This window comes from Passer domesticus, chromosome 1 (genome assembly GCF_036417665.1).
Source record: "Passer domesticus isolate bPasDom1 chromosome 1, bPasDom1.hap1, whole genome shotgun sequence".
NCBI lineage: Eukaryota > Metazoa > Chordata > Aves > Passeriformes > Passeridae > Passer > Passer domesticus.
This window is the reverse complement of record NC_087474.1, coordinates 81,959,466-81,985,583: the sequence shown is the minus strand read 5'-3', so window position 1 is coordinate 81,985,583 and position 26,118 is coordinate 81,959,466. Positions and strand designations below refer to the sequence as shown.

Below are 26,118 nucleotides of genomic sequence, written 5' to 3'. Positions count from 1 at the left end.
AGGATTGAAAGGTTCTACATTCCACTTTCCTCTGTGAATTACAACAAACTAACACTAATTCAACCTGCAGTATGTCAGCAAAGCAATCAGATTTCCCATTTTGTGGCATATGATCACACATATGTATCTGACAGCACAGAAAAATCTGTTTCTATCATCAGACCCAGTGAAATTGCTTTTAATAATTACAGCTTGCCTTCTTGCTCCAAGATATGCTGCTTGATAGTAAATTCAACTTACACATTATATAAGGGAGTACAAAGAATGAAAACTTCTTTATTTTAGTGTGGGTCTTATTTCTATTTAAAAGCTTTTAGTTTAATTGCACCCCAACCACTTTTTCTTTCTCACCATTGTGCAAGATAAATTTCAGAACTGCCTTTGATTGTTCGTTCAGTGAACTATGAACCATACGCTCACATGAGTGATTGGCTGTAATGTAGGTCATAAATTATTTTCTTCATCTTTTTTCTTTTGACTTTAATCACACTTCCAAAATTAATGAGAGATTATTATTAGCTAGTTTAAAAAAAATAACCACAAACAAACCAAAAAGCACCAAGCCTCTGCAGGAAATGGATAATTTTAAATGTAAACAACAGAGTTGCAGATAAAGGAACTCCAAGTCAGCTGCCATCACTACTACAGTATTATGATAATATAAAGGAGTAAACAAAATAAAAAAGGCTGCATATACAAACATAGTGCAATTACTGTTCATTCTGGAAAGAACGGTTTGCTTACAACAGTAAACCCTTATTCCTGTCCTTTTATCATGTATACAGGTTTACAAACTTTATGTAATGAATTATATCCTCAGCAGCAGCTGAGGATATACTACAAGCTGTGCAGATAGCTCCTGAATTCAGAAGGGCTCAGCTATCCATCATTCTTAATGCTTACTGATACATAGTGTACATTTCTGCTCCCTAGCCTCCAACTCTGATCTCCTGCTTTCCTGTTTCATTCCTTAAACATTTCCTAAAGAGTAACTATGTGTACTTCCAGTACTTGCACACTCACGTTTAATCTGGTTGGTCCCTAGGAAGTATTAATAGATCTGTTTGTGGAAGATCTGTGTCTCTAGATAGTACTGCCAGGATCAAAAAAAAGAAGTTATCTTTTTTACTGCTGGCTGGAAGGCATTTGGGAATTTTACATAAGTTCTTCTTCAGCTATAGACTTATTCGGGAAAGGAACTTCTACTATGTGTTCAGCTTCAAGTAAAAAATTAAACAGTGAACTATGTTGGCTTGAGTTGCCACTGTATTATAAAGCCATGTTCACAGAAGCATTCTTTGAATCCACAATGTTTTATATAATTTATAATAGTGATCATCTGGTAGCTTTGTGTAAGCTAGTACAGATTTTAAATATTGTAAAGTTATCCTCTTGAAAGGACTTAATTTTCAAAAGGCAAAAGGCAGCAGTTGGTCCATTTGAGCTGCCATAAGATAGCTGGTTATCCAGAGCTTTTAAGAAATTTCAGTGATAGCACAAAAAATAAGAACTGAAGCAGCTCTTCAAGAAGTAGAATTCACTAGAGATCATCCAAACCATCCAATAAATATGTTGGTAAAGTAGTTTGTATTGTTTAAGTACCTACTCTCCATTTCTCTCCCTGTCCTCAGTTAGGACATGTTTTTAGATATACTGTGCCCCCAGAAATCGACAAAATATTGTCCTGATTTTGATTCACAGTCCCTCTGAGTCAATGGACATAAAGAATATAGAGTAATTTCTTTGTTACTATTTTTGCTACTTTTTTTTTTTAATGAGTGTTATCATATGTGTTTAATGAACTTTTGGATATCATAATGTTTTCCAGTTCAGAATAAAGGCAGATTTTGTTCCTGTTGCAGCCTATATGGTAAGAATAAATTATTTTCTTGAAATTACATCCTTATGTGAAGAGTTTGGGCTGGAAAAAAATCAGCCCAATATTTTATTAATCTTCTATTTTATAGTAGAGTTCTATTATCTAAGGCAGACACAGTAGATAATGTTGCGATATTCAAGAAAGTATTCAATAGATAAGATCAGAAAATATTGCTAACATATAGAAAAGACAGAAAATATAAAAGACTTTAAAATAAAATCTAATGCCTTCTCAGTAAGAGAACTGCTGCACTGCCTTGTGTTTTTTTCTATACAATACAACCAAAATGCATTCAACAAGCCAAGTCTCTTAACATATAAAAACAGATCTGTTGACAAAGTATAAATTGGTTTATTTTCCATTAGCAAAGGGTAACCAGATGTCTCCAATTACTTAAAAAGGAAAGAGTAAGTTGGCACACTGCTTATTCTGTATGTTAAAAAAAGAGGTGAATCAAGTTTCTGTTTGTCGCATATGAAAATTCAAATGAGTTTATTGTTGTTTTTTAAAAAATCTATTTATTTATTGTAGAAGAAATTGTGTTTTCTCTTTGAAATATAGAGTGGGAGGAAGACCTGACTTCAATGACAGGTTTCCCACTAAGCCTATGAGGGAAAGGTGTAGTGCAGGTTTCCCCTGGGACTTGAATCTGTCAAAACAGATGTGGCATTTATGATGCGAGTGAGTGGTGGCTGAGATCCTGAAGAAGAAATGAGATACTTCAGGAGTGAACCATAAAGACTTCCTTGAGGTAGTGCTACTTAAGTAAGTATAAATGACAGTGGCTTGTGTTTTGTAGTCTCTGTTTCAACACTGAATTGGTTTGGGCTGTTGTTTTGCTAGGATGTGAACTTTTTTTCTGTCAACTTTTTTTTCTGTGAGTGGTTTCAAGGCTGACAAAAAGAATCCATCTTTCCCAGTATGAAGCCTTTTGAAGTTGAGAAAAAAATCTGAAGTCTTTAGTGTTAAACTTCTAACTGCTGTTGTGCTACTAAGAGAATGCAAGCAAGTTTCATGGGTTTGTGCTTTTAGTTTTATACTTGCATGAAGAGCTAAATTTGCTCATGTTTGTGACTGTAAGACAGTTGTGCAAATACTCAGTCTTACCAGTTGATTGCTTGTAGGTGGAACTTCTGTCCAGTGCATGCTATAGATTTTTTTAAATTTTTTTTTATGTTCATGTACTCTGATGTCTAAACTTTATCTAAACAAGTCTCCTACTGGCTATAACTGCTGTGCTATCAGTGTGTTTAGAAATACATGGTTTTAAACAGGAATCTAATAAATAATCTCTACTATATGACTCCACATATCTGAACTAATATCTTGGATTAGATCTAGAAAAAGACTTGTGCAACTTTACACACCGCAGTTGGTCTTATAGGAGCTAAAGACAGTGTTTAACTGTGTGACTTTGTCTATATTTATGAGCACCTGGACCCTGCTGGTTTTAAGCTAGCTTTGTTCAACTGGCAATCATAGAACCAATATGCAAAAGCCCTTACAAGCAGGAGATGCAGCAGGGTGGCTTCTACAGCTCTGGGGCCAAACCTGCACATAACAGCCTGTCTCTAAATCTAGCAGATGCATCCCTAAGGTAGCTTTATTTCAGAAAATAAAAAAATGCGTTTATAGAGTATGTATTGCAAAATAAGGGAATTTCTTAACCCCTAGACTAAACTTCCTGCCACACCCACACATATTCAATGAAAAAGGTTTTTAATTGATGAAAGCAATAACTAATTTTTACTAGGTTCCCAGATAACGAACACAATAAAATAACACACCTTTAAAAAAACCCTACTTTTGTGAGTACATTCCTTACATTGCAAAAATATTCTCAGTTCCTCTGGAGAGCTGATGGGGTTGGCAGAGATGGATGAATAGTTCTGTAGTTTATCAGGAGCTGCAACTGATGTTTCCTTCCTGGCTTGCCTACTCCACTGTTAATTCTACATGTAAGACAGCATAATTTCACTGGAAACAGTAGAGCATTAGGTGTATTGAAGGTTTAAACTCTGTGGGAGATGACTATTTTGATGAGGCTATTGTTCTTTTACAGGCTTATATATATTTTTTTAATCACAATTTTAACTTCATATTATATTTTCATTACAAACCATTTCTAGTAAGAACAAACTTCAGTCATTCTTGTTGCACATTCTAATTCTCTGCAAGATTATTTTCTCTTTGCTGTTCTTCAGCACCTTAGATTCACCAATTTTTATTTAACTCTAGATGAATCCAAGTTCTATCGAACACAACAGTTTGTCCGATAGTCACTACTTGAACATCACTTTTCAAAGCTTTAAACACTGTGTATTCATTCCTTCCAAACATCCTTTTGCTGTATTATCAGTTCTCAAGTTCCACACCACAAGTATTTATTCAAGGGCACATTGCATGTTAAAGCTCTTGCAAAAATTAATATATTGAGGATTTGTGTAAGTTGTCAATCACTTTGTTTGTTGTAAATAAGTCATTATAAAATTAGCAATTAAGTCTTGTATAGCAGTTGCTAAAGTGAGGTGCTATTTGGCAAAAACATAAGTAGAAGGTTTGGATGCAAATCACAAAGATAAGATGGATGCTTTGGTGCATTTACTAGAATCAGCAAAGTTTTAAATATCAGAGTATTAACATTGCAAAAGATGCCTAGAACTGTAGCTAAAACAGTCTGTTAAACACTGTTACATAACTTGGAAATTAAGCCAGGCTTTGTGTTCAATTGTTAATGAACAGGTAAGTGTGTAAACTTAGCCTTTTATTCACCTTTCAACTTTTTAAATGGTAAACTAGTGCAGAGCTGTACTCAAAATTTCCAGTATCATTGGCTCAAAATATTCAAGACCATAATGACCATTCAGCTTTAATTTTGTTTAAATTTCTTGCTGACAAAGTTTCTTCATGGTACATGTATGCAAAAAATCTTGCCTCATTCTTACTGAATGTCTGTTGTCATCTACAGTTTCTAAACCTATCTCTCAAATAATCAGGTGGAGCCTTGTGACTTGTACTCTTTGACTGCATTATAAAAGCTACTGTGAAAAATCAGTCTCTCCAATAATTTCTCTAATCATTATTTGCTGACTCAAAAATCCTTGCTCGTTGAAGTAAACCTATATTGTTCCTGTAGTTAAGAGTAAACTTTCAAAGTTTTTGCCAAATAAAGTAGAACTGAATAGCACAAAGTTCTACTTTTCATCTTCTGTGCATGATGAAGAAGGTTTTTGATTTAACAACAAAAGGTTCTTCATGTGGTTGGTTACCTCCACAGAGAAATCACTATGCTTTGCACTGAAATCTGTCCACAGGGATTCAGTGCCTGCTGTATTGATCTTACACTGCATTGGGTCATGTTATGACAAATAGCAGGAGCGGATGATGCTTCATTGTTCATAAAGCTCTGCAGCATTCCTAGTTTTGTTTCTAATAATAGCTACAGCTTTTGTTACATCAACTGTCTGTTGGAGTTGACGCATACTACTCTTTTCATATTTCTGTTTCCAGGGGTGCTATATACTGAGATACTACAAAGCAACTGATATCTCCTGGAATATACGCAGTCAACTTCTCCTAAACAACTTATGTGTTAATCCATGTCAATACCTGTATTATAAGTACTGCTCAGGTGGTAAATCAGCAATATGAACTGGTTTCTGGAAGGGACTTAAATGCTTACACAGCATTAGGCCTAGTTATCTAGCTCAAAATTCAAGTGGAATGACAGTATAATCATCCACATGTTGCAGTTGAATTCACACTGACACAGTTCTATGCCATCCATCACTGCCCTGGGGAAAGGTGATATGAAAATGTGAGAGGACATTTTAAATTTCAAAATAATTTATGTTTGCTAAGTCCATGATAGCAAAGCATGGTGAGAAGTAAATTTAAAAATGAAGACATTTCAGGGGGCTTTCATCCTATATATGGGATTATGGGATCGAGTTACAACTTCTGGAATGTAAATATAGCTTTTCAGTTTTCTCTAATTTCAGCCCTAGCTGTCTTCCCACAATGAATTAGTCTATATTTAAGTAGAAATGTTGATTTAGTCTTGTGTCCTGAGCTTTGAGAGATGAGGTTCGAGTTCTCTCGTCTTTCTTAGATGCTATAACTGTTGGGTCATAACCGGAATTGCACTTTATTATTTGTCCTACTTCCTGCCAAAATCCATGGATGATGGATGTATGTTCTTTGTTAGTCTTTAAATGTCTAATGCTCAAGGTTACAGTCTTTTAGGGACCAGTAACACCTTTTCATGGCTTTGCTTATGATGGGAGGTGAAAAAAGGTTGGAGTGGAGAGAGGGTGCTCCTACAGCCATCCTGGTTTTCCTTTCTTTTGTCTAAGATGCAGCATTATCACACATAACCATAGAAGTACAAAATTCACCTTCATGAAGGTTATTTGGTTGGCCACAGAAGTTAGAGGGTTGCTTCCCAGGTTCAGAAATATATTATAAGCCAGTCTAAAAGTGCTTGCTCCTTCATGCAACATATTGCTGGAGTATTAGAGTCACTTCAGTGTCTGCAAGTTGGGAAAATAGTAACTGAAGAGCCAGACCTCCCATATCTGATAGTTATAACCACAACAATGCTTTTCCAAAAAGGGGAATTAAAAAAAAATCCTAGAAAATATTGCATAATGTCCAATCTAGCAACATGATAGTCCTTTTGCTGTTCTTGTTCTTGGAATCTGTGCTTTTGTTTCCTTTGTTTAACTAAAGATGGTATTGATAATCTTTGTGTCATCTATGTTGTGTACATGCACAAAATGAGTAAATCTATCTGAGGCACCAAGATAGTGTTGTGAGGGCTGTGTTCAAACTGGGTAAGAAATTTGAATTTTAACAGCAGTTGTGATGACTATCTACACTTTCAAAGTAGAGTTACAGGATCTGCTAACATTGTGTCTTTCAAAGGCAACAGAAGCATTTTCTATTAAAAATACATTCTTCAGCCTCCCTTATTCAAGGAATCCCCACCTCCCACACACCCAAGGGTAAGAATAAGGAAAATATAAGGAGTTCTGATAAAATGCTTAATATAAGCAGTTTTAATCAGACACATCTAAGCCTTGCACATCTAAGTTGAACTTGGTATCAAATTTTGGAAGATGCTGTAAGGATTCTCAGTGCTGTGAGGATTCTCAGCAGTTTGAGATTCTCAAACACTTCAGACAGTGTTTGTATGACTTCAGTATAGTATAAATGTAGGTTATTATTGGATTTTCAAAGTTTTTGAAGAATTGAAAGAAATCCTACAAAATATGCAGGGCTCACACAGAGAATAAAGGAGCTTTTGTTAGCTAAATTCTGCAAGTTCAGTGCAGATGGAGGGAGGCTAGGTTCACAAATTTATAACAAGATTTTGGATGAAATTTATGCTAAGCTGATTGAAGTATTAATTTCCATGTTTTTGACTAGTTTGACATTCACACACCTTCGGCAACATGCCTTGTACTTGAATCAATCCTGTTGAGCTCAGATGCACATTTTACTGTTATCAGCAAAACCATTACATTGCAAGCGTTTTTAACAACCTCTTCATGTACTTGTGAAGAGGTATGTCTTGCTGTGAAGCTTAGCTGCAATATTAATGGAAACATTTTCAATTAAGATACTTCTAGTTGTCTTTTTTATTATAGAAAACATTGAATGAGAAAATAACTGGTTTTCACCCTAAAATGTTAATTAAACTCCCCAACTTTTTCTTTCACCCACTCTTCTCTTAAGAATTAGTCTACTGAATATTTTCAAAACTCCCTAAAGCAAGCGTTGTCATGACAAAGTACAAAAAACCAATTACAAACCCTGGAAAAATTCCCTCCAACTTCCTAAGTTGGAGCTTAACCCTGTTCATCAACAGAATGCTCTTTAATATTCTTTGGCTGTTTTATGCAAGATTAAGTGTTATATAGCTTTCAACAGCAAAGAGAAATGAAGACACACAGCTATATGAGAGGGCTTGTTCTGTGCTGTGTGTTTGCCTGTAGGTTCCTGAGCAGTGTCTAAGTAGTCCAGATGCCGTTGCAACTTGCTGCCCTTGAGCCAAAAGCTGCAAGGAAATCAGGAGGAGAGGCAGTGTGAACACTGTTGGTGAGCCTTTTTCATGTTTAATAGACACATGGGAAACCCAGCAAATGTGATGTCTGAACACACTTTGCATACTACAGGTATTGCTTGATAAGATAGGCTGGAGAGGATGAGACTGCATGCAGAACTTGAGGTTGCATTTGTGGAGGTAATCAAAAATCAAGGCCTCTGCTTTCCTGTCAGTACTCTTTTCTCTATGTATCTTGTTACATTAGTTGTATGATGATATATTTGTAGAGAATAGATATTTGTGACTACTTTGTATATAAAGTTGTGATTGCACAATGTAAAGACAAAAGAAGCAAAAAAAAAAACCCCAGCAATGGACACCTGGTTGATTTAAAGAAAAGAGTCACAGCTAAACTGAGTGAAAAAATGTTGCAGGTAGGTGAAGAGAAAGTCAAACACAGTGGTTGTGACTAAGCTCAGTTCTTAAGTCTTGCAAACACACAGCTTGTGGCCAGTTGCTGGCAATGCTAATACTGAAATATAGGGCTACCCAAGTGCTAAATCTAACAGTTGAATGACCAGCCTTATTACCATCATCATGCTCCACAAGCAACCAGTTGACAAGCTGGGCTCTTCCAAGTGACAAAGAAATTATCAAAATGGTGAAGGCCCACTGGTGTAGCTGTGCAAGCTGCAGGAATTATCTGCTTTGTATATCCTTATACTGGTCAAGTGACAAGGTGCACACCAGAACACCCAGGCACCTTAAACTTATTCCTCTGTCTTGAGCTTTCCTGGCCAATAAGTTGGCAACAGTTAGTTAACTTCAATTTTTCTCAGTCCTCAGCTAAAGTCTAAAATATAAATAGCAACCATGGTATGGTGCAGGAGAACAAACTGATCAGACCTGTTTTTAGGAAATGTGGATATCAAATCTGGCTCTGATTTAACTCTCTCTAAATTCAACACTTTGATATTAACTTAGCTGGATGTTAAAATACATTGGATGTTAAATACATGTTTGTACTGTTTTTGGTCCTGGTGATTTTCTCTATGTAAAAGGACTTTTATAGAGAAATTTGCTGCTATTTGGCCTGAATTTTATTGTCTTAAAAGCAGGAAGAGAGCAGAACTCTACCAATCTGTACAGTGAAGATTACACCAGTGCACAAACTCCTCATTGTTTTAAAGTTTGTTATTGGTTAACAGAAGGGAATAAGACTCTTTGGTTCTTTTTAATAAGCAGAAATGTTACAGCCACAACTTCATGGCAGAATGACCTCTATAGTTAATAAGTGTCTATCACTCTATAATACTGAGATAGTTGGATAAACTGGGGCTACCACTGATTTCATATAAAACTAGAAGGAAAAAAAATTAAAAACCCCAAAACTGACCAGGACCACCTTGCTGCCAAAAAAGAGTCTTCCAAGAGTGTATAGCCATGAGTTTCTTATAATCTCATTTTTCTGTGAAATATATGCTGATAAACAATTTTAGAACAATACACTCATTAGTTCAAAATTTATTAAATTAGCAATTCTAATTGCAGTTACAGAGATTAGACTTCATGCATGTTTAAATCAAAATGTAAGGATTAAAAATGCTAATTAAAGATTAATGAATACTCATGTAGTAATATCTTAGCTAATATAAGAAAACTATTCAAATTAGATCAACATACAAGAAAAAAATGAATAAGCACAAAGGAAAAATATCGTTGCTGCAAAATCAGGTTAATTTCAAACTTATTGAAATAACTGTATGTTATTAGAATAATCAAAGTGATATTGGTATTTTACAGGGCTTCTTAGCAGCCATATAAAACTATATTAAAGGTGATTTTTATTTAAAGAAAATTATGTTATACTTAAATATTCTTAAATTGTGATAGGGTGTTAACAACCTCTAACTCATTTCACTTGAACATGCAGTGTATAAATACACTTTATATCAGTTTTTAACTAAAACTCCTCAATACACTTTATATCACTTTATATCAGTTTTTAGCTAAAAGTCCTTATACTCACCTTTTCTTTAAAGAAATAACCTTTGCCGATGAAAATTATGCTTATGTAGGGATTGTTTCTTTGTGTTTAGATACCTGTAAGAAAACGGGTTAAGTATTCAGCACTTCATCAGAAAAATTGGTGAGAAAATTGTCTGTAATTTTCTGTATCAGTCATAAGCAAAGTAACTTGGTTTGAAACTTTTTAGGTGTTCACACATTTTTGTTTTTCCTTGTTTCTTTCTTGTTCACTGGGCATGTTGGAGGCAGATAGGGTTCACTTGTCTAAAACAGGGGAAAGAACTCTAGTCCATGAGTTGGCAGGCTGATTGAGAGTGCTGTAAATTAGTTTTGAAGGGTTTAAGACCAGGCTCATAGAGACGAGCCTGGGGACAGCTTGCCAGTGTTGGGGGCAAAATTGAACCAAAAGCAGCAATGGGTAGCCAACAGGAGCTGGAAGCCATGGTGCAGCAAAAAAGTTGCAATGTAGTAGCAATACTGCTCCCAAGGAAGAAAAAAGAAATTATAATTCTCTCAGCATCTTCTGCTTCAGTCATATTATGACCTTAGCTTTTTTTTTTTTTTCGGAATTGCAAATGCTTGGGGACAGGGAGTATGGGTTGTGTAATCCTACTCTGACAGCCAAGCAGTCACTAAACCAAAACCATGGGTTTTTTTCACTCCTCAAGTGTGACAATGAAGGATTAAAGTATTATATCTGCTTCTAGTCCAGCAGTGTATTGTAATTATCATAATCTGCAAAGCTCTGTTAAAACAGGGTTTTGATACACAAGCACAGTACATGGTAAGTAAAGAATTATCAGCGTTGTGAATAACCATAGAAACATTTTGAAAATACTTTTTTAATGCAAATTCAAGACAGTTTAATTATACTTCAAATGTAGAAAACCTGTAATGTTTGAAACAGATGATACTTGGCTGATTCATTTTCTCGGTAGTTCTTTCTTAACAGGAAGGAGCCTGGGATTTATGCTGTATAACACCTATTGGGAATACCGATGTGTTATTTGCATAGTCATTCACTGAGTCATCATTGTTCCATGCAGGTTCAGTAGAAAATGGTCCTTAACATCAGCTGAATGAATAAGAATACTTTGTTAAGAACATATGCAGGATAACAAAAAGTCAGGTTAAGTGTTTCTTCCTTCAACAACTTCTAAATTTAAACATTGTCCTCAGTCTGTTCCTCCCTGGGTTAATGTTGAATTTCCATGTCTTCTACTGTGTGGAGCTTGTGTGTATGAAGCATGGTGAAGTGAGCTGTTGCAATGCTAAAGAGGATTCTCATTCACCAGTGGTTGGTTGGTTCTATGACCAATAAAAACACCTAATGGGTGAGGCTAATTACATTATTCAAGGTAACTCTTCGTTCCACACACACTAATCATGTTTCTAATGAACATTTTATGATACCAGGTCTCTACATTTTAAAATGAACTCATTTGCGTAACTTGATAACCAGCAAGTGTTTTCAGTCACAGATCTCTAAGGCTAAACCAGCCTAAAGAGAATGCTATTACTCCCAAATATAGGGTTGGGCTTGTTCAGAATTTGACCTCCTTTTTAAATTTCCCTGTCATCTTGTGTGACACTTATTACACCTATGTTGTACTAATAGAATATGAATGCAAATGCTTTTAGTGGTTTTTTTTTTGTTTTGTTTGGTTTTTTTTTGTTTTTTTTTTTTTTTTTTTTTTTTTTTTTTTTTTGTTTTGTTTTGTTTTGGAAGAAGAATGAAAAAAAATAAAACAGCTATCTGAAGGTCAGTGTCATTTTTCTTATGCTTTAAAAAATACACGTCTTATAAAAAGTGGAGGTGGTTTTGAATTTAGGATACCAGAAGCTGGGATTTTGAGATGGTTAAAAATGTAAAAATCTGGACTGGATGTGGCCAGATGAAAATGGCAGTAGTCTACTGTTTTTATTTGTCCCTCGGATTTTATATATGTCTTGTGTATGCTTCTGTTTGTACCCATACAACCTAATGCTTTGTAACTCTGATGTCCTGACTTTCTGCAGCAAAAGTGTTGCATGGTTCTTCTTCTTCTGTTCTTCTTTTTTTTTCTTTTTTTTTCTTTTTTTCTGCTCATAGGGGGCTTGAGAATGTGGTTCTTGGGTCTCTTGTCAGTTACTGACACTGTGAGGATGCTAGAACTTCTAAGAGTTTTCAGTGTCTCTCTTTCCTTTGACTTCCTTATCAGTTCTGTCTGACCTTAAAAAAGTCTTTATTCCAAGTTTGATGACATAGCACAATTCAGGGAAAGAAGTCCAAATTAGTTGTTCTCTGTCAGGAGATGCTAACAAAACAGTGTGAACATATCTTGGCCAGAGAGTTACAGCATACTTATGTAGACTTATTTTTAATAAATTCCTCAAAGATGACAAAGGGGTTTTCAAGATTAATATAATTCAGTTTAAAATAATTATAATACTTTTAAAATGGAGGCAACTCAGTGACTGGGTCAGAGAGAACAGAAATTTAGAAGTAAAATAATTGTTATTATTAGGTTTGATTTCAGACTGTGCACTAACTTCTTGATCTGCAATGAACTGTAAAATTTTCTTTTAGCCCCTAGAAGATAATCAACTGCCTGTGAGACATAGTTGTGTATTTTCTAAGTGTTTCTATCTCTTCAGCTGTTATGGGCAACACATATTGTACTCTAAGTATTCCAACGTAAACTGCTAAGTTCCCCAGAAACTGCCCTATCTTTTTTCTAAGTGCTCCGTTGGAACTCATCTCCCTTCCTAAAGGAATGCAATACAAGTTGAGGTAAAATGAAGTAGTCAGTACCAAGAAAATCAAGACAAATACTACCAGTCAATAGATATGTCACATTATATGCATCTATTTACAGCATTGGATTAATATATTCCAGATCCTGTTCTCAGTGTGCTAAAGACAGCTACCGGTATTTATTGAAAGTTTTACAAAGGGCTGTTCTTAATGTCAAATACTTGCCATTCACCTCAGCAACTGCACTAGCCTTGCACAGTAGGAAGGAGAGAAATGAGTCAGTATGGTAGCTTTACAAGCTTTAAAATGTAAACTGCATTTCTTATTAAACACCCATTCAGTCATCTGGGTAAGTTATGTGAATGACTGTTAAAACCTGTGATTCACAAGCATCAGTCTGGTTCATTCTTCTCCTTGCTTACAGAAAAATGAAGCTCAATTTAAGCTAAATTGTAATTTTTTTAGCAGCTACCTTTTGTCAGTAATACTGCATGAGTTGTTAGAAAATGCTGTTCATAGTTGATTATTTTATAGACTTGAGCAGTGGAAGATAAATAGCCAGTCTTTAAAGTGAAAAACACCCCAAACAAAACACAAATTATTACAAAGAACATTTTATTAGATTGACCTGTACTACATATGATCTCAATGAGCTGTTATCAATTAATCTTAATTAATTTTACCAGGTAGAGGCAGTATAAAATTAAAGTTCCATAGTTAATACACCTAACATACTCCAGCACCACAGGAGCTTCAGATTTTGTTTTCCTTGTAGAATGGGTGTCCATGTTTCTCATTTCCTAAGTCTGTGTTTTTCAGTAAGAAATTTTTCGCAATTGCTCTTCTACTGAAAGAGTACATAAAAACAGAATTGCACTGTTCCTCAGAGTTAAATTTAAGCTTCCACACCAAGTTTTAGTGCATTTACATTATGTCAATCATCATAGACCCTTGTGTTGTGACAGACTGGTAAACTCCAGGTACATATCTAAACTAAGGTTTCTTGCAGAGATAAAGATTGGTTCTGCAACACTGGGGTAAAATAGTCCTTGGAACTTCTTGTGTAAACATTTAAATAACAAGAAATATTTTTTTTGTTCTGTAAGTCTTAACTTAGAGTTCTTGTTTTGCAGTAACTTTCACAACCTTCATTGATGCTATCAATACTATAATATGTTTATCAAGCTAATAATTTATAAGAAATATGAGAAAAATTACATGGCTTGCTTGGACTGTGTCGTGGAATGCTCTTCCATAAAGATGTTACTGACACAACAAAGACAGATGAGCTACAGAACAAGGAAAAGTTTATGAGGTACACTGTTGAGTATAATACAGTCTAGACATTCTCAAGAGCATAAGGATAAAGATTCTGTCAAAATATTTATCACTTTTAGTGTTTCCAAATAAAGTTTGATACTTGAAAATATGTCCTGAATTGCCTTTCTGGTTTATTCCATCAGGCAGCTGAACACAACACAGCCATTTGCTTACACCTCCCTCAGTGGGATGGGCAAAGAATTTGAAAAAAAATATTGAACTAATGGGTCGAGATAAAGAGTTTTACAGCACAGAAAAGGAAGGGAAACTTATAAAAATGCTAAGAGAATATACAAGCCAAGTGATGCACAATGTAATTGCTTACCACCCAGTGACTCATGCCCAGTTAGTTCCTTAACGGCAGGTTGTATTCCCCAGCCAGCTTCCCCAGTTTTTATTGAGCACAACAATATATGGTCTAGAATATGCCTTTGGCCAGTTGGGTTAGCTGTCCTGGGTATGTCTCCTCTCAGTTTTTTTGTGCACCCCAACTTACTTGCTTGCAGTATGAGAAACTGAGAAGTCCTTGGCTTCATACAACCACTGCTCAACAGCAGCTAAAACATCAGTTTGTTGTCAACATTCTTTTCATTCTAAATCAAAAACACAGAACTATACCAGCTACTAGGAAAAAAACTTTAGTCTATCCCAGCCAAAACCAAGACACAAATTTAGTAACCAGCCGTCTAAATGATTGGCTGGGAGCATGGTATTAATAAGAATGCTTTTTGTTTTCAGTAAAATAAACCAGAAGCAGGCTTCAGAGATAAAGTAGCTAATATACTACTTTGGTGTATGTAATGTCAGAGTGAAGTAATGCACTTCTAAAATGCTCAAAATATTTGCTTGGCCACTTATGGCAGCATCAACCCATCTGAAAGAACTTGCTCCATTTTCAGAGTTCTTTATTTCTGCTACTCATGTCAATTTTAGAAGAGTGTTAAACATTTCAACAGTAAATCTTCAAAGGTCTGTAATATATACTGTTTAAATTTAGAAACTAAGAATAGTAAGAGCTGTGAAAATATAAGAAATACAAATGGGATTCCAGTGTTGAAGAAAAAAAGTGGAGTGTTTGACTTAAACTAACTTACATTAATAAGGACTCAAGAGGCTCTGATATTAATACTATGTTAATTTAATGTCAAAGCAGAAATGAAAATAATTAACTATTGTCCTTTTTGCCCTCTATCTACTACTTTCAGAATCCTATTTTAACTGGACTTTTGTGATGATTAAATTTTCCTGGAAGTAAAATACTGAACTGGTTCAGGATTCAAGTTGGTCTTCAATTCTTGTTGAAATTTATTTATTTTGTGTTGTCCATTATTATATGCTTAACTACGTATTAAGCTAAATATAGACTGAGGGGAAGAGTTAGAAGAATCAGAAATGAAGCTGAGCCTCAGAAGAAGGGAATATGATAAGGGAAGTTGTTTTAGATTTTGCCTTTGTTTCTTAAAACAACCTTAATTTAACTGTCAGGAACACAAATTTTCCCCAAGTCAAGTCTGTTTTGCCAGTGATAGTCTTTGGTAAGGAGTCTCCTTGTCTTTATCTCAGTGCATGAGTTTTCCCGTGTCTTGTTATTGTGTCCCCCTATCCTGTTCAGTGACAGAGCAGCTGGGTAGTTGTCTGGCAGCTGCCCAAGATTAATGCCCCAGAGTACTCACTATTGAAATGGTCTTCTGCTCTCTCAAACTCTTTATTATATATCCACTTCCACTGGAAAATGGATAAAGCTAATGTGGGGGTTTTGGTGTTTAGTTTGTTGATTTTTATTTTAAGGTAGAGCTTCTATTCCAATGTATCTTAATTTTGCTTTCCATTCAGATTCAATGAAGTGAAAACTGACTGAAGGACTATAAGCAAAGGCTAATATAGTGATTAAAAATAACAACACATTATTCTGAAGGCCAGATTCTAAAACCAATGCAGGGACCACAATAAATTGAAATTTAGGACAACTTCATTAGATTTTTCTCTAAACCACCAGATGCAAAATGTAGCTTTGTAATGACCTTTGAGTCTAAATGACAACATGAATTATTCTGCAGGTGATTGTGAACTGGAATATATTATGAGGGGAAAAAATTGGTCATGCAATCCATTATTTTGGTGTTTGTAAGCAGTGAAATTTGCAGTAAGTGAAAATGCATGGCTTTATAGCTATGCAATAGCATGTTCCCAAAACCATGGCATTTAGAAAGATGAGAGCCATTGTATTCTGTCTTTCCCTTTTTCACTGGGGTGCTATACAAGAATTTTGAAAGTGCCTATTTTTCCTGCTCCTGAGGGAATAGACTACACAGGAAACACCCATGATGTTTCATGTTTGGCGGAGTCTCTTCTCACACAAGGCAGCTTTTTTCTTATGGGTTGAGTGATGTCTTGAGACCTCAAAATTAATAAAGTGCTATGTAACTCAGCTGTAACTGAGACAAAGCATTCAGGGTTCTCTAAATTGTTGAGAACACACAAACCCATTAGTGTCACAATATTTAGCTACTCAGCCATTTAGCTCTTTATGTGCCTTTTTGTATTTGGGCTATGAATTCTGGTTTCTAGAATGCAATATAAACTCTGTCTAGGCAATAAAGCACCTTGAGTTACATTCTATCATCTTAGGTTGATACTGAATGTAATAATTTCCAGTATAAAGCTTAGTACTCTGGTACTAATGAGGATACTGAAACAAGATGAAAAAGTACATTGTGTTGAAGTTTAACTTAAATAAATGCATGTACTGCAGTAGTATAACTGATGTTATTACATGCAAGAAGACAAGTATTAGACAAAATTTTGCCTTTTGGTTGGTTTGGTATTTAGCATTTAGCAGAAGTGCTACCAAAAGTTTCAGATGATAAGATGAAGTGTGGGACTCTGTGAGACCATATCACTGAGTCCATCTCGGGCCTAAATCCAACCAAACTTGTAGGCAGCTCTACAATGATGTACAATCTGGGAAACGCTGCTGTTGGGCTAGAGACAAAAAGAACTCCATAATTTTTTTGCTCAACTCAGGGCTGCAATAGCCAACAGTGACTACTGAAGACGAAGTTGAAAGAGAGAGATCTGAGAACAATTCCACACCTTCATTTTTTCCAGGGAACCAGGGAACGATAATGTTTTTCAGCTCTCCAGAGACAAGACTGGGGTGAGCATTTCCTGGACTAACTTTTCTGTACACATAGAGGAAGAAAGAAAAATAGATTCCAATAGTAAAGGTGAGAGTTCATAGGTCAAAATCAGTGCTCTGAAGCTTTATTTTAGGTTAATATGGTGTTGAGAAAGAAGAATTATATGCTTGCTGTACTCTTGTGTCTCTCCCAGAAACAGTAGCTTACATCTTGCTGACAGTAAATAGACTTCCCACTTGGCTGTCCATTCTCTTTTAGCATAAGGAATGCATACTGTATAAGCAACTCCTACTCATTGTGGGCTTTCAAAAGGAGAACTCCAGATCTTTCCCTGTTATTCTCTAGTTACTAAGGGGGAAAAGCTGAATTCCTCATATCCACCTCTGCCAAAAGCAGTAGCATGAAGAAGTTGACTGAAGCAGAAAACAGTGGCAAACACAACAAAGTCAGCATTCCAATCTCAATAGCTGTAATTATCCTCTCTGTCTGGGCTATGGAAGACAGGGAAAGACAATTTTCAGATCAACCACCTGTAGGAAAGTTATTTATTTTTGGAACTCTTTTTAACCAGAAGGTGAGGTCTTTTTCATGTAGGAATATATCTTACAATCCTTAGAAAATGTTACAGTTTAGAGACTGGAATTAGTTTCAAAGAATTTATATAATGTATTTCTACATTATACAGCTTGAAAGAAAATCTAACAGTTCTAATTCATGCATTTTGCTTACTTACTAAGAGTCCTCAAACTCAGCATGCAATGAACCCTGCTGATCTGAAACACTAAAAAGGGAAATTATTCTTGGTGTTTGCAGTAACAGTTCAAACAAGGAATTTAATCACAAGAGATAATCTTTCTTTTTTCAGTTTCCTAATGAATATTGCCTTGGCCTCTTACAACTTTATTTTACAAGTTAGACCTAAAAAATAGTTATAACTACATATATAAAAAGATATATATATATATCTATATAGATATATATATATATATTATATATGAGTAGTTTCTACACAAAAATGAGTAAAAAGTACTACTTGTACAAGCATATATTTAATTTGCAGGGGTTTTATCTGTAAGTAACATTTCCTCTGGCATACCTGTCATGGGGTCATTACAGAAAAGAAGTAGAAGATTTCTTCAAAATGCATCAGATGCCCTACAAAATCTATTTTGGGGCTAATTCTCTATATGTACGACTCTACTTCTGCATATTAAATTTTTAATGGTACTGTGTTAAGATCCTTTTATGAAAATTAGCTATGGATTAGGAGTATTTTGATGAAATAACCTTTGGTTTAAAAAGTTTACTCTGAAAATAGTAATCCATTAAATATATTCCTAGAAAGTAATTTTTAAACCCCAAATGATCAGACTAGCAAAATTTATTTAGCTAAAGATATGAGAATTTTATCAACTGAGTATTTTTCTTCAGTTATATAGCAGCCATGGACAAGGCAGTTTTGGACAGTGTAAGTTGAAAAAATTGTACTGGCTGTATGGAGTACACCAAAAAACTCATGTCTAAAAACTGACGTTGTGCTAGTGTAAAACTGTGGAACTGTTCAGCCTGATCAATTAATTTATTTGAGCAGCTTAGTGCAGATGATAAGGGTGATCAGCAATTGGAATATGTTGCACAGGGAAGTGACAGAATCACCAGCCCTGAAAGGGTTCAGAAATCCTGTAGATGCAGTGCTTTGGTAAATAATTTAGTGGTGGACCTGAAGTGTTAGATTAAGAGTGGTACTCAGTCTTGGAGATCTTTCCCGTGCCTGATGACGCTATGATGTCAAAGCTGTGGTAACCCAGATACCACTGTCCATTCCATTCTCCTGGAGAAGATGGCTGCTCATGGCCTGGCAGGTGTACCTTCCACTAGATAAAAAATTGGATGGCTGAGCCCTGGGAGTGGTGTTGAAAGGAGTGAAATCCATTTGACAGCCAAATACAAGTGGGGCTCCCCAGGGCTCACTATTGGGGTACAGTTCTGTTTGATATCCTTATCAGGTATCTGGATGAGGGCATAGAGACAACAACAAATTGGACAGGAATGTTGATATGCTGGAGGATAGAAAGGCTCTGCAGATGGGTCTGAATAGGCTGGATTGATGGCCTGAGGCCAATTGAATGATGGTGAACAATGCCAGGTGCCACATCCTTCATTTGGGTGACAACAACCCAGGGCAGTGATACAGGCCAGGGGAAGAGTAGCTGAAAAGCTGCTTGGTGGAAAAGGACCTGGGGCTTCAACAGCTGAACATGAGCCAGCTGTGCTCCCAGTTAGCCAAGAAGGCCAACGGCATCCTGGCCTGTATCAGCGATAGTGCAGCCAGGACCAGGGCAGTGGCTGTTTCCCTGTAATCAGCAAAGGCAAGGCCATACCTTGATTCCTGTGTCCAGTTCTGGACCCCTCACATTAAGAAAGATATTGAGCTGCTTGAGCAGTGGGGCTGGTGAAGGGTCTGGAGCACAAGTCTAATGGAAAGCAGTTGAGGAAGTGAGGGGTGTTTAGCCTGAAGGAAAGGGATCTCAGCGGAGACCTTGTTGCTCTCAACAGCCACCTGAAAGGAGCTTGTAGTGAGGTGGGGATTGGCCTCTTGTCTCTGATAACAAGTGATGGACAAAAGGAAATATCTTCAAGTTTCACAAGGGGGTGTTCAGATAAGATACAATAAATATTTCCTAATGGAAAGGGTTATTAAACACTGGGACAGGCTGCCCAGGAAAAGGATTGAGTCACCATCCCTCAAAGTATTTAAAAGATGTGTAGATTGACACTTGGGGATTTGTTTTAGTAGTGGCAGCACTAAGTTTATGGTTGAACTCCATTTCAAGGACCTTTTCCAACCTAAATTACTTTATTATGTTCAAATTTTTATATTATTCTCACACACTCACATATCAACATAAACTTAAAATGCCAGCAAAAAGCAGTCTCACTGGTAGACTCTGATACTGTTCATGCATTTAAGATAATTTCTACTAGTGGAAAAGACACATATACAATACATCTTACGGAGCTTATAGTATGGAAATACTAACATGATGATTTTATAGAAGGATAAAACTTACTTAAAACTAGGTATGCATTTTATGGGAAAAAACAGTCCTCTTTTAAAAATATTGAATTATTTTTTTATTAGCATTGACCTATTATCACCCTGACTATGGTAGTAAGAGAAAACATCTTGCATTTTATGATAGTACCTTGGGATACACTACTCTAGATATAGATACATCATCTGCTCTATGACTTAGGGGTCCTAGTTTACTGAATAACCCATTTGATGATGGAATATGTCTCAGGCATGCTTTCCCCCAAGCTAGTTTGAATCATAAAATCTGAATCTGAAGAGGAAATACAGTACTGTGTTTACTTGCCTACTTGATGGTCTTCAACAACAAAATATCAGTTCTATGTAAACATGAATCTCACAGAAGGTAAAAATCGCAGTTATCTAATGTTGAAATAAAGTCATCTTTTTTGGGATTTGATTTTCTCTAAAATTTCTGTGAATGTTTCATATGGAGAATGTTTTAATCTGGAACAAATAACATGATCTCTGACTTAGAAGTAAATATTATGGGTAAAAGCATTTTCTGTTTACTGCTGTCATTCTAAACTTAATCTAGAATACTTAGATCAAGAACAGAACATTATATTGCTTTTTCTGTTTGATTTAATTTGCTTATGTCATGGAGGAGCATCATTTAAGGTGGGAAAATAAGAAAATAACAAGGATAAAAAGAATACATCTTGCTGAAGTCCCTTAAGTATACTTCTCTTCCTGCATAAGGCACACAAAACTTCTTGCAAACTGTTGTTTTCATGGTTCTTCAAGTTATTTCTTCTGTATTAAGTTCATTATCAGTCCCTTTATAATAAGAATAATTGAAAACCAATAAATCTGAGATTTCCAAACTGGAATCCTTGTGAGCTATCAGTGGTCTTTTGATCTTACATTCCAAAATAGTACTGTATATTCTTTTTAAGGTCTCACTGCTTTCTCATTGATATGAAGCAGCAGAAAAAGCCAATCGGTCTGAAATTTTTTCAGAGGCCACAAGAAGGTAATTTGCAGAAATGTTTCTCTTACATTTCAAATATCTCTTTCCTTTTTCTCCTTTCTCTAGTTTTTCACGCATAACATGGTAGTTTGTAATATGCATTTGGTACCTTTTTCTTTTCTTGAGTTATTGTAATACTTCTATTTCTAACCTTCAATTTATGTTCTATTGTGTCCTACTGAAATTATTTCATATTACACACATTCCCCAGTTCAGTTAGTTTTATTATTGTGCCCTTTTCAATTCACTGAGGACACCTTTATATCCTGATGGAAGTTCTTCAAAACATAGCTGACCTAAATTGGAACGGGATATGTAGTATCATTTCCCAAGAAGATTTCTGTTTCATTGTGTGATCCTGGAAGATCATTCTTAAGTATCACAGATATGAAATCGTTATGAAATGAATTTCCCATGAAAGTAACCTCTCACCCAGGAGAGATTAAACATTTGCTTTGTATGTACCATCTCTTCTGAGTGAGAACAATAGCATAGTGACTGTGAAAATATATTGGGATATATTATTTTATGTTATACCAGGGTGGAAAAAGAACACTAAAACATACTTTAAAAATAGATGAAATAATTTCTACTTGTGTTAACATTTATAAAATGACATATTGTCTAAAAATAATACAAGGAACACTTGGAAATTATTTCACTTATAAAAATTCAAGATTCACAAGACTTTGCAATACCAGTGCAGACAACAAAATTACCTTGTTTCTTTGTCTGTTCATTATAATAGAATTTAGTGCAGTGATCATGGGATCTTATTTTTGCTGTGCGTCTACAGTTTTTGTTCACAGAACAGAGTCCTTTCTCAAAATGGTCTGTATTCAAGTATGACCCTAAACTGCTTTCTGAACACCACTTGTACCCTGTTCGAAAATTGAGTTAAATTTTCTTTTGTTAGAGTTTCCTGTGATTACAATGATTCATTTCAAACTAACTTCTTTGCAGTAACATTCCAAAGAGAAACTCTTCCTACTCCTGTGGCATAGGTTAGGACACAAGAGGAAATTTAGGTTACAAATACTCCATAATTGTAGGAAACTTGATTCATGCTGCTTTATATTGTGGTGATTACACAGGTTCAGGACACTGATTCCCATTGAACTTGGCTGAAACAGTGAATGCTTGAAGTCTGAAGCATAAAAGCTCTGAAGGTCTCACACCAAGAAGAGGAAGGAACACACAAAACAGACTATTGTTGCTGCCCTTTGAACTGTGTCACTGAGACTGGTTTCAGAGCAACGTAGCCTTAGTCACCTGCTTTTTGTCTGTGGAAACAGAGATTGATTATGACTTGATTAAGTTACCTGACCTATCTTGCAGGGGATCGGATTGATCTACTAGAATAAATCTTTCAAGAATGAGCTGCTTCTTGTGCACTAAAATGAAAGTTCTGTTCTGGAATCCCCTTCCTTGCTCTAAACTACTTCCCTTTCAGAGAGAAGGTTTTCTCTTCTTGCTTTATTGCCTCCTCTTCTTCTAGCCTGACTCAGGAATGAGACAAGTCAACTGATATTGAAAATATTTTATATTCACAAAGATCATGAGAGTTCTGGTATGTCTTTTCATTTCTGCTAGAAGATTTTAAGCCAAAATAAAGTTGGTTGAATTGGCCCCTGTCTTCTGGTAGATTGTGCAAGTTTTTCATGCACCTTTTTTTCTTCCTACTTCTTCCATCCCGTAACAGTTCTGCTGTGATCATGATAAGATTATAGTTTGTCATGGTTTGACACTGGCACAGTGCCAGTGCCTCCATGAATATACACTTTCTCCGGTGGCTTCTGTGAGACGTGATCAGGAACAGAGCAAAGCAGGCTCCAACTTAGGAATAAAGGAAACAAATTTTATTAATTACATCATCTAAAAAGAAACAGACACAAACTAAGAATGAAAACCCTCCAAATACATTCCTCCTCCTCCCCTCCATTTTCTCCACAGAATAACACCATAGATTTCCACCTCGTCACCATCTCTCATATAATCAACTTTCAGTCCATCATCACCCCTCAAATAATCAACCCTCAAATCCATCAGAGAGAGAGGAGTCCCCCCTTGCACCACAGGCTTCCCCCAGAACAAAATTGAATCCTCTTGTGTTTCCATGTCACTCGTGGCACCGCCCAGAGAACATCGGCCCTCGTGACTTCTTCCCCCCATGTCCAGTGCTCTCACCACTGCACATGGGCCAGGACTGCTTTTAGGGTTCCCCGTTTAAGGATGCTCCACCCAGTTCCAGAAGCAGCAGTCTCTCAACTTCGGGACACCAGTCCCCCCCCAGATTTCACCCCCTGGGGCCAAGGGGCTCGTGAACAGAGATCTTCCTCCCCACTGAGACAGAGGGCATCCCACACCTTCCTCAGCCATCTCTGTTCACTCTACTGCTTCACTCTTGACTCCAAGGCATTGCCTCCCCCTAAATACAGTCTCCAGGTCACAGGAAAAACATGGGTCTGTCCATGGCCCCACAAGACAGTGTCCAGCTCAAGGCCACTCCATCATCTCTTCCCACCTAGGATTCTTCTCACCTCTTCTGACATCTCTCACATGCACCAACTTTCCTCACACTTGCTCAATTCGTCATGCTTCATCTCTCTCTCCTCATTCTGATTCAGGAGGATCAGTATTTGTAAGGTTTCCATTATTCTACAAAGGGGTTTAAATCTTCTCCTCTGTCTGCCCAGAACTCCCACAGCTGCCGGGCACCTTCTCTCGCCACATCCCCCACTTCTCCTTCTGGCCGGCCGTGCTGCCAGTCCATGATATCCAATACCAAGGCAGCACAGGCACTGGCTCTCTCTCTCTCTATCTCCCGGGGGCCCAATGCTTCTCAGGGCTCCTCCACCTTCCATCCTGCAAGGCCTTCACCCCCCTCCTCTGCCCGAGGCTCCGGCCTACCTCACCCGGCCACATGGCTTCCCCTTCCCCACCCAGCCCCAGCTGGGCAGGGGAGCTCTGAGCTCCTTCACGGACTGGGACCAAGAGAGAGTTCTCCTGGGAGTTCTTGCTTTTAACCCACTGTGTTCTCAGAGAAGGTCACCTCTGTGGTGACCACCTTCAGGGGCCAAACCAGGTGCCAATATTAAAATCCAAGCACTGATTGGTTTTACCACAACCTCCCAAAAAACTCACTTCCTTCTCAACCTACAACACAGTTGAAACACTTTATTAGTGTTGCAAAAGGGTACTTCTGTATGTATAAGATCACAAAAATTATGGTAATATTGTAACCATCACTCACCAAAGTGAACAGTTCTGGTGCAGACACATTCCACAGAGCAAGGTGAATTTCTGGAACCAGAGGATTCCCCAGGAGAGCACCAAGCTGCTCTGCTGACAGGAGGAAAAGAGCCAACAAAACTTTAATCATGTTCATGAGGAGAACAGACTTCAGATTACTCAGGGAGCCCATGTAAAATTCTTTTGAAGGTACTGGGGCCCATCAGTGCTGGTCATTTTTCAAGCACCACCTCTTAAAGGCTGAGCAGCAGAGAATTGCAAAATGTTGGAATTCAAGCAGCTAAGACAGAAGGCCAGCTTGGCTAACCAGGGATCTTGTTTTGGACCTAAGTCAGAAAAAGAAGTTTTACGCCCAGTGGAAACAAATTTGGGTGACATGGGAGGAATATGCTGATGCTGCTCGGCTCTGTAGGGAGAAAATTCACATGGCCAAAGATCAACTGGTATTATTGAAAAACACCTGAAGCACAATGTAGCTATCAGCCACAGACACCACAGTTTCATGAGGGGAAGGTCTTGTTTGTCAAGATTAATTTCCTTTTAATATAAGTAGCCCACCTAGATGACCAAAGGAAGCAAAGTTATGTGATCTTTTTGGATTTCAGCAAAGCTTTTAGTAATGTCTCTCACGGTATCCATCTGGACAAAATGTCCAGCACACAGATGGATAAACACATCATGACATGTGTGAACAGCTGGCTCACAGGTGGAGCACAAATGGGATGAGGTGACATCAATGAATGTAATTCATTGTAATGAATGTAATGAATGAGGTGACATTAGACTGACAACCTGCCACCAGTGGGATTCCACAAGGCTCCATCCTCAGCCCCATGCTCTTCAACATCTTTATAAATGACTTGGACATAAGACTTGAAGGAATACTAAATTACATTTAGAAACATTGAGGACATTAAATTGGAAGGAGCTGTTGACTCCCTTGAAGGTGGGAAGGGTCTGCAGAGAGACGTCCTCAAATCAGATGGGTGGGCAATCACCAGCCATATGAAGTTTAAGAAAAACAAGTGCCAGATTCTGCACCTGGGATGAGTCATCTCTGGATGTCCACAGAGACTGGAGAATGAGAGGCTAGGGAGCAGTATTGCAGAAAGACAACTGAGGGCCTGGGTCAATGGCAAGCTGAACCCGACCCAGGAGTGCCCTGGCAGCCAGGAGGATCAACCTTGTCCTGGGGGGCATCGCCAGCCAGTCAAGGGAGGGGATTATCCCTCTCTGCTCTGCACTGGGGCAGCTTCACCTTGAGTGCTGAGTAAAGAAGGATATAAAACTTAGAAAACATCCAGAGGAGACCTAAAGTGATGGTGAAGGACCTTGAGGGGAAGTTGTATGAGGAGTGGCTGAGGGCACTTGATCTGCTTATCCTGGGGAAGAGGAGACTGAGGTGAGACTTCATTGCAGTCTACAACTTCCTCGTGAGGAGGAGGGGCAGACATTGATCTCTTCTCCATGGTGACCAGTGATAAAACCCAAGGGAATGGCATGAAGCTGTTTAAGGGGTGATTTACATTGGATATTAGGTTTTTCACCCGGAGGGTGTTTGGGAACTGGAACAGACTCCCCAGGGAACAGGTCACAGCACTGACAGAGTTCAAGAAGTATTTGGACAATTACCTCAGACACAAAGT

The 26,118-nt window shown here is 37.1% G+C and overlaps 1 long non-coding RNA gene across 1 annotated transcript; it reads left to right on the top strand.

Annotated features, from left to right (window-relative positions):
* Positions 1-18,962: 18,962 nt before the first annotated feature.
* On the top strand, positions 18,963-22,599 carry LOC135304727 (uncharacterized). The gene is made up of 3 exons (XR_010366001.1): positions 18,963-19,131; positions 21,147-21,223; positions 22,315-22,599. It is a non-coding gene; the product is annotated as an uncharacterized LOC135304727 (long non-coding RNA).
* Positions 22,600-26,118: the final 3,519 nt, after the last annotated feature.